Genomic DNA, 13,640 nt, shown 5'->3' on the forward strand with positions numbered 1-13,640 from the left:
GGAGTGTGGATAAGAGCCCTCCCTTCTTCCAGCAGCAAGCTGTTGTTCAGTCTGAGTGATCTTGTCAAACTGTCTCAGTCACAAATATGCCCAAATAGAGACCCTAAGAAGAGGATTCTAAAGACTATAGAATGAAACCTGGTGAATGATTGTGTATTCATTAGAAAAATTTTTGAACACTTCTGCTTAAAGAACATCCAGTATTATTGGTATTGCAGGAAATAATTGCCCAGACAAGCCCAGTGGTTTGGATCAATGCAACAGCCATTACATCCCTGGAGACACTCTATAATTATTCTATATTTAAACAGTGGATAGAGTCTCGAGCCCCCATCATCCTGATCAAAGCTACCTCCATATAATGAGGTCTCTCAAAGTTTTCCTTCCCCCACCAGCAAACCTTGTCATCCCATTTCTCACAAGCACACTTGGCTCTCTTGGCATCAAGTAACAGGGCACCGCTGCCTCTCGAGGGAACCCACATGAGGAGCTGGTACTCCCACATTCTTCACCGGTGCTGCACCATCCAGCCTCTGCAACCAGCTCTTGCTGCCTCCCTCACTGCCCTTCACTCTATCAAACCTGCCCCACATCACAGGCCAGCTCCATTCCCCACTCCAACTGCAACACAGCAGTTCCTGGATTTTTTTGGACCATCAATCTAATTTTTGTTCTCATGGTATATTTTAGGAGAGGTCTTCCTCAGCTAAGAGTCAAAAGGGACTGTGGTGCTTGCTCATGACGCAGAGCCTTTGGCACACCAAGGGTTCTCTGAGGAGCTGGCAGTGCTGATAAGAGTGATGGATTTCTCCCCCCCTGCATGGAGCCTTTTGGTGCAGGTGACCCTACTTGTGTCTCAACACGAAGACCACAGCAGAAGAGGCCACAATGCTGCTGCTGCTGCCATCACCATTTCACCTCTCAGAGCAGAAGGAAAGAGAGTAAGAGACAAAGCAAATACAGCTTTTGCTGTGCCTTTCTGAGGAAGCTGTCACCAGTGTAGGGCATTTTGGGGTATTTGTCTGAGGACAAGACTTCCCCTTTTTCAAATTGCCGCAGAACAAATTGCCTGTACTAAACAAGGGATCATAGAGGCTTTTCTCTGAAGGGGAAGACTTGCTTCTTCCCAAGCTTTTACCTGCATCACCTAATTAGCTTCCTGCAATCCAGTCTGCATTGCTTCAGAACCTGATATATCCCATATCCGACAAAGTCATTCCTGTTTCTATGTCATGCTTCAATTGCACCAGTTTGCAGGAAGTATTTGGATGTTAAATTTGATTTAAGTCATTATGTTTCATTTTTATTGAGACTCTTTGACTCACCATTTATTTAGCTGCTTCAGCTGCTTGCATGGCAGGTTGCCCATTGCCAAGGCATCTGAGAACCTCATCACCAGTTTAAAAATCAGCAGACTGACAAGCCCCAAATCCTGAGAGAGTGGGCCAGATTTTACAGGGAATGATTCATCTTTCAGTTGGTAATTCCCAGCTGCTGATATTGGGAGGTTTAGCCCTCTGCATTGATAGCACAAGTGTCTCAGCCAGTCTCAGTCATTTTAGGCAATGTCTAAACTAGCTGATCCCTGAAGTGAAAGGGCCTGCCCCTGTTTATTGGCAATGTCAGGGAGGATGTGTACTCTCTCTAGTTCCACTGATAGCCCTTGACATCACTGAGAACAGAGTGTGCCATTTTCTTCATCCATGGCATCAAGATTAGGAATCAAGACAAAGTGTGAGGGTTCCTGTGATAAAGCAGTATGGCTGGGAGCTGCCCAGAGGAGCATGCATGGTGCATTCCTTAGAACCTCAGAGGTCCTAAATTGGCAAATAGGTTGAGATCCTGGGGTTGCTTTCTAATTATCCTGATGACAGTCCCTCTAAACAGCCCTCTTTGTGAAATGAGACTAGGGAGAGCTTTTAATGTGGTCTAGTCATTAAAGAGCACTGACCCTAAAATTGAGTTAAAAGGGAATCCAGTTACATAAAATATTAGCTGTTGTCTTGGTTTGAAAAGACAGGTGTCTGCTAAGGAAGGCAGGAACCTCTCTTGAAATGGAAAATGAAAGCCCCCGCCCTCTGAATTATTATAACTTTGATATTAAGGGGTCTCTCAGGCAAATATATAGGAGTAGGAATAACAGTGTTTCATTAGGAAAAATAAAAATGCAGTAACACAAAACAGCACTGATAAAGTCATATACAACCTGACACCCAGTTGGTCAGGGTGTTGGTAGCAGTATGATTGGAGGGTGGCTGCAGGCCTCCTGCACTGACACATCTTGCATTTGCAACCTAAGACAGCTGGTTTTGAAGCCACAGGGAGAAAAGTTAGGTTAATTTTTTTCCCATTTTATCAGTAAGCTGCTTGTGAGGCTTTCACCTGATCTCATCATTCATACAATTGCTGTAATTACTCCTGACACCTGATACACACACTTTCTTGCATTGAAAGAAAAGTATAAAACAGTGGTCTTAGAATTATTTCTGAAATGCGGGTCGGTTCTGTTCAAGCAACTGCTACCGTTACTCTCTGCAAGACAAAAAGCCTCATGGTGTTTTTTCCAAAGAACCTGGGATAAGGGAGAGACTGACGGACCCCTCTCAATGCTTCTGCCCTCAGGTTGTGGCTGCTTCTGCCATATACTCCTCAAAAATATTCTGTGACATCTGTAGCTCCTCCCAGAGCTTGCCCTAAACTGCAGAGCTCCTGATTGTGACTGGCGCACAGCAAAGACAGCTTGGGAACCCATGGTGTAAAATTAAGGAGTAGAAGTCCAGAGTAACAACCTGCAACACTGATGATGCTCATTAACACTCCTCACTTATGATTTTGTCTACAGTAAATTACGACATACTGCAAACATGGGACTAAGTTTTAATGAACAAGTGCCAAAACCACCCCCTTCCCACATGTTAAAATTGGAAAGCTGAAGTGATAAGCAATGACTGTACAGTTGCTGGGGCTCAGGGGAAACATATCACTGTACATCTTTCCCAAGGACTGTCACAGGAGCTTAAATTCTTCTCATTCACCTTAACATTAGTCATCTGCCAATTTCATTACCCATGAACAAAACCTGGAACAGCATGTCTTGTTGGAGTAGTAATATAAGGTGACTTTATAGCACAGAAGAAATAATGCTGAACTGCAAATATTTTTACTAAGACCTTCCTAGACCAAGAGCCAAAGCTGAGAAAACTTGCTTGAAACCAAGTACTGCTGGCAGACTGACCCAGCACACCAGTGTTGCAATTGTCGGTGCCTGACAGAACTTCCAAAGCTATGCTACCTTGGGGTGTCTCACACTACAGTGTCAGCCTTTCAGCCCTAAATTACCCACACAGTGTGTATGTGTACACACATTTCTGTACTTCTTGACAGTGCTCCAAAGGTACCTATTTTGGTTTTTTATTACTCTAGGATAACACCAAAGAGGACAAAAGAGGTCCTGTAGCAGGTGACATACAGTTTATTGCTCTTGGAGCAATAAACACCTTCAAATCCCTCTAAATGGGTCACCTGCACCCTTTTTCTGTATGTGGAACAATGTCCTACTGTTACTTAATGTATGGCTGCGCCATACAGTTTGTAATGAAAATATTTTTAAAAACTTTCAGGCTGAAGATTTTGGAGGGTCAAGTCCCATTATCCTCAGACTGCAAGTGACCCTGGGCTGCTCATCAGTGCACTGTAGGCACTGTTCCAGCCATAAGGAGGATCCTTTTTTCTCTTGTCAAATACTGTGGTGGCATTTGTCATCAGGAAACCTGACCAGTGGGAAGTGTATAAACATCAAGTTCCAGCTTTCCTTCGCCGCTTGCAAGGTTACATCAATCAGTATATTGCTGATTGATGTACACATGAATCTGATGGTTTCATGCCCACCATGCTATTAATTTTAGGCTTAAGCTGGGACAGAATGGTAACATGAAGAAAAGACAGTTTCAAAGCAATACATCTGCCCTTTGCATGAAGGGTGTGCATCTATTACACTATGGGAAGTCAGAAAGCAAATAACTGAAATACACAGTACTATCAGACACCTTAAAATGAAATTATTAATAATTTATGCAGAGTTCATAAAACTTAGGTAGTTTTTTATATAAAGGATGCCTTAGAAGAAGACAATGAAATATCTTTCTTCTTTTTACTACTGCTGCTATCAATTATTAAGTAGTAGTAACTATATGTCATCTTGTCTTACTTTGTTACCAACTTGGGAAAGTGTTTAGCTAAAAGGGATATAGGTGTTTACACAGGTGTAATAGAAAAATATTAATTAGAAATGTTTGAAACATCCCAGTTTTAGGAGCACAGGCCTTATTCTGTGCTGTTTTTCTCCTCAATAAAAAAAAGTGTTGCTCTACTCAACCCATGAAACTCAAGGTTTACACAGAACAAAGTAAAACAGTAACATCCATCTGAACATGACAATTTGATATTAGATGAAGCAATATGCTAAGCAATATACACGGTACTGTTCCTGGAAATAAGCTACTTTCTAAGTGAAAGGCATTAAAGAGACAACTCCCAGATAAGCAAACTATTTCATAATTACTGATTAATAGAATTCAGTCACTCTTCTCTAAGGCACCTTGCACTGGTTACTGCCAGACACGGGTTTGATACACCATTCATCTGTATTTCAGTATTGTATTCTTCTCTCCCCATAAAGATAAAATAAAGTCCTAGTTGTTTATTCTGGATTTTTTGGGGGGAGAGTGACTATATGAAATGAGACAAGGCATTGGAGAATTTATGGTTTTTAAGTTTTTGTTTCAAGATGCTCCCTACCACCTCTTTACTTCAAATGCATTACAGTTATAATAGAAATAATTTAACTACACCTCAGGGAATAATAAAAAAAAATTATCACCACATTTAAGAATTTCCACCATTAAAGGCATTGGAAACTGGATTTTATGTAGAGCAGAAGAAAATCGTGATAAAATTTTCCTAAGCAAGTCTTGAAATTCTCTAAAATTCAGAAAGGCATTATTTTAAGAAAGAGACTGACATGACAACAGATTTTGAACCCAGACATGCGTCTGTTGGAGTTGGATGGGATTATCATGCCCAGGATGCCTTTACACAGCTTAATTGAGTAACAACAGAAGCAAAGCTGTGACAGGCACCAGCACTAACTGCACAAGCCTGCCAGAAAACTTTAATATTAACTCTTGCATCTAGGGCATGCCACAATGTTTGCACTGAAATTGTCATTCAGCCACTTGGCTGAGTGGGAAGGGGGTTGCTACAGTGACCATACTGACAGAACTGATAGCAGGCCTCAGAATCAGTGAGCTGCAGCCCTTTCAGCATGATTCCATCGTGTCCAGCAGTGAATGAAGAAAAAGGCAAAGCACAGACAAAATGTACATCAGCTTTTTTTCACCTTTCAATAACTAGCTGAAGAACAATTCACAAAGAAGTGGTGGTTCTGGAAAATCAGAAGCCTGAGATGTCCCATCTGTTGGAGCATCACCTGATTTCCAGAAGGCAGGCTACTCTAGGGTAAACATTTTTCTCCCCTTCTTTTACTCAGCTGTATTAAATCTTAATACTTGTATAAAATATTTGAACAATCACAGTACAACAGCTTGGGCTCTTATGCAACCTAGCAGGTGAAATACCAGGTTTTCAAATCCCATTCATGGGGAAAAAAGTGTCTGTATATGAAAAATGAGTTATCAGCAATATACTCCCTGGGAAAAGGAAGAAATCAATTTGAACACTTGGGGTACAGGTGCAATGTCAAGTTCGACCTCTTTCAAGAGCCATGTATTGCATCCATAGGAACTATAACCCACAATCAAGGCTAGCAGTAAAAAACCTTGTGGGTTTTATTACTTACTTGTGACCATTTGATCAGCATCCGATTCTTATAACTAAGGCAATTAAAATGTTGGGGTTTTTTTCCCTTGTCAATTTACTGTTCTGTTAAGCTTGCATTATCTGAGAAGATAATTAAGGGAAAAAGTAAGTATCAAGCCCTAGATCACTGTGACACCAGTAGTTGGCTCTGAGCAGAGGCAGCATCAAGAAGAGCATTCCCTCCCAGAAGGAGGTGTGTGGGCAGAGCACAAACACAGCAGCAGAAGTGCTCAAGTGGGCAATGAAGCTGGTGGGGCTGAAGACTGTGAATGACAAATGTCACCAGCACAACACAAATTAGAGGTGGGAATGTGACATTTAAGTCTGGCTTAGCAACCTCCTAGTTCATACAGGGAAGGGATGTAGAAAGGCTTGGGAACATGTTGAGAATACAGCTGGACTAAAGAGCTGCTGCAGGTATGGTCTGTAGCTGGCAAGGCCAGGGAAGGTTTGAAATGTTGGCACAAGTATGGAACAGTTGAAGGAGAGGAGGTGGCACACCTATGCATTGGAACAAACTGGAACTGAAGCAGTCAGCTGCTACTGTTTCACCACTGTTAGCAGAAAAAAGTGTTTACAACTGACATCACAGAACAAATACTATTGATCAATAAATGAGACCTTCAAACTGGTAGTTCCAAGGCCTGGGTTAACCACAGACAGTCCGGCACTCACCAGCATACCTCAGCTGCCTCTATATGAACACGTATTTGAAGACCCAGTTACTTAATGGAACATCCATGAGGGACAAGCAGAAGTTTCCTTCTGAAGTGTTCATTTGAGAGCGAAGACCACAAATGAGTGATTTAGTAAGAGCTGAAATTATCACCCTCCACTTATGAGTTCCATTTTGTATTTATCAGAGCCAAGTTGCTCTCTGAAGGCTTGTGTCTTTTTCTCTAGACTCAGATAATTTTCCCCATGAAAATATTCAGTTGAGCCACTTGAGATTGATGAGAATTCTGAGTCTTTTCAGGAAGAGATGTAGCTGCTATAATTGGTGAACAGAAATTGCAGGGTCTTACTTTGATAAGCAAAGACAGTCCAGGCTGCTGGGGAGAAAAATAATTTCTATAGCTCATTGGCTTCAATATAGCTTTGAATTTTCCTTGTTTCATGGTCCAAAGAGGTGGTCTGACAAGACCTAGGGATGTTAACCAGTCCCTGACTTTGCCACAACATTTGCACTAGTACAATGATTAGCACAGAGCCATTTAACTGTTTCAAGTTCTGATCCTTGCTGACATGACCTTTAATTTTAATGTCTTAAAAGCATTTTCCTGTTCACTCTCCATAACCCTACAACCACAGAGTTGTAGCATTATCTAGCATTCTTACCCACAGCCCATATGCAGTGTGTCTGCTAAAAGTGGAGTTTGATTTGATTTCCCTCAGACTGATCATTTTGTTGGCTTGAATGATTCCCTACTAAATGACCACAGGTCACTCCAGAGAAACACCATTATGACACACATGCAAACCACTTAATACACTTTATCCAAGTGCTGATGTAACTCATTACTGCCCATGGTTAAATTTGATTCCTCACTCCCTGAGAGAAGTGAGGTAAAGTGGTAAAGAGCCAATATTCTCAGAGTTCTGAGATTCATTTATCAAGATAACATCTAGTGGCAACAAAAGATAAATGTCTTTAAGAACACCAGTGTTGGGGTGCATTTGTTTTACGGAGTTTCGCGCTGTTTTACTGTTCAAAGGTTAAGTTTTATAAGTTTTATATTTTATTCCCATTGAGTTATATTGGGTTAAGATGGCGACCAGGGCAAGGGGAATTCCAGAGTCCCTCCACACCCCCCATGTCGGTTAACTGTCAATCGTGCCGGGTCCTCCTTATTTTATGTTAATCTATTTGTCACTCAGTGTTCCCCCTCCTATGTTGCCTGGGCGACCCCCTTGTCCGTCACCCCCAACCCACTCCCCAAGTCCAGAAAGTTCCCCGGGGTTTGGGTGGTGATTGGGCCAGGGGGGAAAGCCACTCCTTTGTCTGTATTTGATTTGTTCTCTGTGCTTATGTAATTTATTGTGATTGGTTATGTTCTGTCTCCCCTCCCCCTGGGGTCGGTCATAAAAGGCCAGACCAGGGGGAGGATCTTTGTCAGTCTCTCGTGACCCCTTAAAGAGCCAATATTCTCAGAGTTCTGAGATTCATTTATCAAGATAACATCTAGTGGCAACAAAAGATAAATGTCTTTAAGAACACCAGAGAACCACCTGCACTGTGGTGTTTTTTAAACAAGGTGCTAGTCTAAACACTCTTGCAAGAAGCAGAATATCTAGAAATAACCTTGCAGCTTTGTGACATATTCTCAGAATATTAGAACTACTATAAATCAAAGCTATTTAAAAAAAATATGTAGTTAAAGTAGTGCTTCATTAGGGATAATTGTATACAGAAAGTGTCTGATTATACACTTAATGGCCAGATGTCATTCTTTTCATATCCTTTTGATATTGGAAACTGCATTTGAACTTGCTCTTATGTTTTTGCTGCAAGTGGAATTGCTTGACTTTGTGCTATATTGCTGGAGCAAAGTTAACTCTTACTGCTCAAGCGAAAAGTAAGTCTCAGATGACTGTGACATGCATGGTGATGAGCCTAAAATGGAACATGGATTTGTTAAAAAGCTTATAGGTAAGTGGCACTGTCATCACTTTTCCTACTACAGATACTTCTGTTACTTACATCCTCAGGATTGAAATTATAAAGAAATTTTAGGTACTTTTACCATCAAACTTGTCTGCTACCAAATCATGAAGGGGCAAAGAATTCTCAAAGTTGGGAAGAGAAATACATAGGAGTAAAATCAGTGGATGAGTGAGAAAAAAGATTATGCACAGTGAACATATTAAAATTTGTTTAGAGCTAACAAAAAGTACACACATACATGCAAGACATATAATCACGAAATTTTCAAATGTAGAATATGTCTCCGAGACATATCTCAGTTACTCCCCTTGCACAGTCTGGTCTCTGAGCATATACTGGAGATTTCAGTTCAGCCTCATTTCCGAGAATATGAGAAACCTTACGTAGCGCTGCTGTTTAATCTATTTAGTATTATTCTCTTAAGATTTGGCCGCCATCCCAGGAAAAGCACATAGGTAAGGGAAACATTTGTAAAATAAAGGTGAAACTGTGGAGGAGTTAATTCAAATAAGCTAAACAGGACTACTTTCTGCAAGAATCTTAGAAAATCCAGTTGCATAAATTCAAGGAACTTTAACATATAGAAATTGTTTTTACTGTAGTATGACTACCACTTGCAAATAAATGCACTGAATGCTGTTAATTAGCTGTCTGGACAACAGTAGCAATGAAAACACAACCCATAGACACATTATCAGACTGCCTGTACATAGGGCAATTGCATAGGCAGAATCCCCAGGCACTTTGTGTTTTGGTTCTTGGCTCACAACAAAACCCAGACTGTCAGATCTTTATTCTGGTGTTTTCCCTGCTGCAGTCGCTCCTGAACCTTCTTACCCACACACACTCCAAATCTTCTCAGTGTTGTTCCTTTTACAGTTACTTTCTTCTGGAGGGCAAACAAAAACATCCATATTTTTAGACTGTGTGCATATAGACTTGCAAAGATGTTCACTCCAAAATGGCATAGACATTAGCCAGCAACTCCAAAGAAAAGTGCTAAACTTTTGTCCAAGGCAAAAGACTTGAGGTAAAATCCCATAACCCAAAATAACTTTTTCTTGTAGCTGTTCCCAGAGGAGACAGAATGAAGTATTCTGTATTTTCAGCAAATAAAGAACGGAAAGGAGAAACATGTTTCCTTATTCTTTTTGAGGTCATGTGTCCCATCACAAATTCTATTTAAACAGGCTACAAGAACCCTGGTGTAATAATCAGGGAGAAATGGAACCTTCAATCATCTCCTTTTCAATCAAATATTCTAATTTGGAAGCAGAAGACTGAAGTACAGGAATATATGGAAACTCATTCTGCTCCTGGACATTAGATAACTATTCATAAGTGAGCCACATCTGCTATATGCAGGAGGAAGAGGGAGCATTATAAAGGCAGAGGAACTGCCAGTGTATTAAATGGCAAATTTCCATAAAATGTCCTTAGATTTCTATCAATCTACACATGTAGACTTCCTCTGAGCACAGCTTCTGATCTTCAAATCAAAAATAATGGTCAAGAGAGGTAAATGAGACTACTTGCATCTATTTTCATCAGCAACAAGTGGTTTTAAATTATCAGTGTCATGGACATGCGATGAAAACCTCTGAGACAATCAGAAGTAACAGGAAATAATCAGTAAATTGGGGGAGTATAAAAAATAAAAAAGAGGACAACTTTAGCAGAGAGTGTGTGAAACTTGACATGAAGCACAATTCTCCCCTCAGATGCTCTCAGTGTTGGTATAAAAAGTATCTTATCAAAAGTTAGTTTAATCGACCTGACTAACCCTTGGAGTATGAATAAGGCTTTCAGGCATTATTAGAGTAACCATACCAACTAGAAAACATAAACTGAACAAAAAAACATCCAAAATTTGCCTCACTACTTCATTAGTACTAAGAGAAATAGCACTAAGAAAAATCAGTCACCCAATAAATATCAGAAGTTTGACTTGAAAAAAAAGTGGCAGAACTTGTGATTATTACATCTGAAGACTGAGATTCTTGGAACTGACAAACTGTAAAAAAAAAGCCCAGCAAAAGAGGTTGCTGCCTAAAGGAATGTAGGTTAGAATGCAAGCAAATGAAGAGTACAAAATCCATAGCATAGTCTCTTCTGTTCTCTTCCATTCTCATGGCAGTGCACTGCCCTTGTCTGCAGGTCTAATCATTTGGACAGGCTTTCAATTCTGACCCTTGAGCTGCCCGGAATGGATGAAGACCCAGCATCTGGAAGGCTGGATAGTAGACTTGGGGTCTGAACATGCCAAAAGTAGTAAAAGGGCAGAGCATAAATCTTCAAAACCTGTAGCTTCCCAAAAGCTCCTCTAGTCTCCTTGGCACTGATATAAAGGAAGGGCAATATCAGGCAGCAACAAGCCAGTGTCATGCACTCAAAGCTTTCAACATCCAACGATGCTAAGGGTAAAGCACAGCAGCACACTTCCAGCAGAGCACATGGTGGTTGGTATTGATTGCACTGGAAATGAGGAACACTGAGAGTAAATTGAAAATAATATTAAGTTCAAGGGTACTAACAGTCAACAAGCAAACAACAAGATTCACACTGACATTTACACGTGTTTGTCTTGTTTCAGCCTGGTAAGTACCTACCAGACCTGTTATATCATCAGTCCATCATGCCACAGACAGTGTGCTACAGTCAGGATTAAAATGGTTCTTTTTTTTTTTCTTTCACCACTCCAGCTATTTACTAAAATATATCAGATAGAATTTTAGGACCTAGAAGAAACTCTCTTCTGGTTGAAAAAAGCCTAAAAAAAAGTACATGGAAGCATCCCTAACAGACCTTTCCCCCACCAGTTTGCTTAATTTTCCTATCAAATAATTTTATTTTTTTGCCACTTAGCCTAAAGGAAGCAGATCATGAACCTGTGACTGACACTAACCTGGGGTGTAGTAGACTGCTCTTTAGAAGAACAAAAACTAGGTCTGGTAATTTGTTTCCAACAGGAATTTCAATCTGAATACTTGTTACCTGTTTACACAAAATCAATGCCAGCATTTTCCTCTGGGATTTATCTTGTACTAAGCAAAGCAAGAGGAGACTCAATCCAGTTACAAAGAATCTGTAAAACATTACCCCCAGGTTATGATCCAAGAACAACATTATCATTTACTACCCATGTGGAACATGAATTCTCCCTTCACTCACCACTGATAGTGTTTGTCAGGAGCACAAACTCAGACACAAGAATAGCTTTGGAAAAAATAGAACTGGAGACATAAAAATAATCTTAATTATAGCAATGGAGTTTCAGTGAACAGAAGCATCTGCCTTTGGGCAGACAGCACACATGGAGCCTGCATGTGGGTGCGATGCCTCACAGCAGAAGGGACAAGTGTCTCAATCAGCCATGTGCTGAGACCATGGCAATTCTCAGACAAGATCCTTAAACACCCCAAAATGGTCTTTGGAAGAAGCCCCAATGTGTTTCCCAAAGTCTTCTGGATTGTAGTGTTAAGCAGGTGGTCATTTTGGTCAGTGTTATCTGGAAAAAGACTTAATCTACACACATGATGACATCACTGCCTTTCATTGAAAAGAAAACTATCAGTATCTTAATTTTTCAAAAACCATCTCTGGGCAAGAAAATAAATGGATTGCACACTATTAATACTCTTACAGCTTCTCTGTTTGCAGGAGACAAATTTGGGGATGATACTGCTGAATGCTGGATATTGGGTATCCAGTGAGATATTTGATTAGGCTGTCATTGTGAATAGGAAGAAAGGGGATGGAGAACCTGCCCTAGGAACATGCAGGGGTCTCAGCATGTTCTGGTGGGACAGTGAAATCTCTGTCAGAGATTGGGCACGTGGCCCAAGGCAAAGCCTTTTCTGCTACCATGGTGGGTGGCTGCACGTGTACTTCGGGGTGTAGTGCCAAGGAGGCCCACGGGACAAGTGGCTGCATGGCTGGAAAGCCTGCTCCTTGGGAAAATCAGGGCTGGATAACCATGAAAACTAGTTGCAAGAGTAGGGAAAACCCTTGCAGCCCTCACGGGATTGGCTGGGCATGCCTTGAAACCCTCCAGGAGTGAAAGGGCGCCAGGTGCTTGTGCAGAGGGAAGCCTGTGATGGCTGTGTTCCTGTCAAAGGAGGCATTTGGGGTGGCATGGGCACATTCCCCCCTTTCTGTGGAGCTGTGGTGTAAGGGGACTGCCAGAGTGGGCTGGTGTTGGAAACATAGATGCTGTTTTAAGGCAACCAATGGAACTTGGTTGAAAATAACTCTATTTTCAAGTACAAACACCTAGATTATCTAGATATTTTGGAAATTTTATTTGAGAGGATCCTAGTCTGTGTAAGATATTCAAGTCCTTTTCTTTCCTTCAAAAGAATATTCTGTTCCTGTAATAATAACTCAAACACTTTGATTATCATGCATTCTCCTGCTGCAGTTTACCACAACAATAGGATTACCATGCATTTTCTTACACGTTTCTTAAAAACCAGTCCTAAACATTTCCACTTTAGCATGCCATCAGAAAGGAGATCAGTGATTCCCTCCTAATGGTAGTAAGAAGATGAGGAGTATGTTTAGTCAAATCTCATCTCTTTCCTTTCTGTGGTCCTGTTCTACATGGTCTCTGTTGTTTGTTATTATTATTAACCTATATTTGCCTCCAGAGGCCCCATTTAGCTCTGTGCCGGAAATTGCTTCCTGCAGTTATTGCTGCTGCCAAGCAGTTGTGCTACAACTCCTCTCATGAGCCCATTCAAAGTTGATCAAAATCAAGAGAGTGATGACTTTACTGTACTGACCTATTTCATACAAAGCTGATTTTGTATATTTAAGGTGTAACTCTCCAGGGTTCAGAGAGGGAGCAGCAAAACTTCCCTCCAGCAAGCCTTAGCTCAGGCCAGCTTTCCTGCAAGAAGGATTTGCTTGTGATGGGTACCTGATAGGGGCACAAAGTGCATTTTACGTCTTCTTTTTTCTGTCAGAAGAGCATTTGCTTGGACAATAAGCCAAGATGCCTTAAACTAATGAATAATGAACTCCCTCACATTCAGCACGTACATTATAAATCCACAAGGTTTGTTTGGGAATTGAAGCAAGGAAGTTTCTAGCATCT

The sequence above is a fragment of the Geospiza fortis genome, unplaced genomic scaffold (genome assembly GCF_000277835.1).
Source record: "Geospiza fortis unplaced genomic scaffold, GeoFor_1.0 scaffold54, whole genome shotgun sequence".
In the NCBI taxonomy this organism is placed as follows: Eukaryota; Metazoa; Chordata; class Aves; order Passeriformes; family Thraupidae; genus Geospiza; species Geospiza fortis.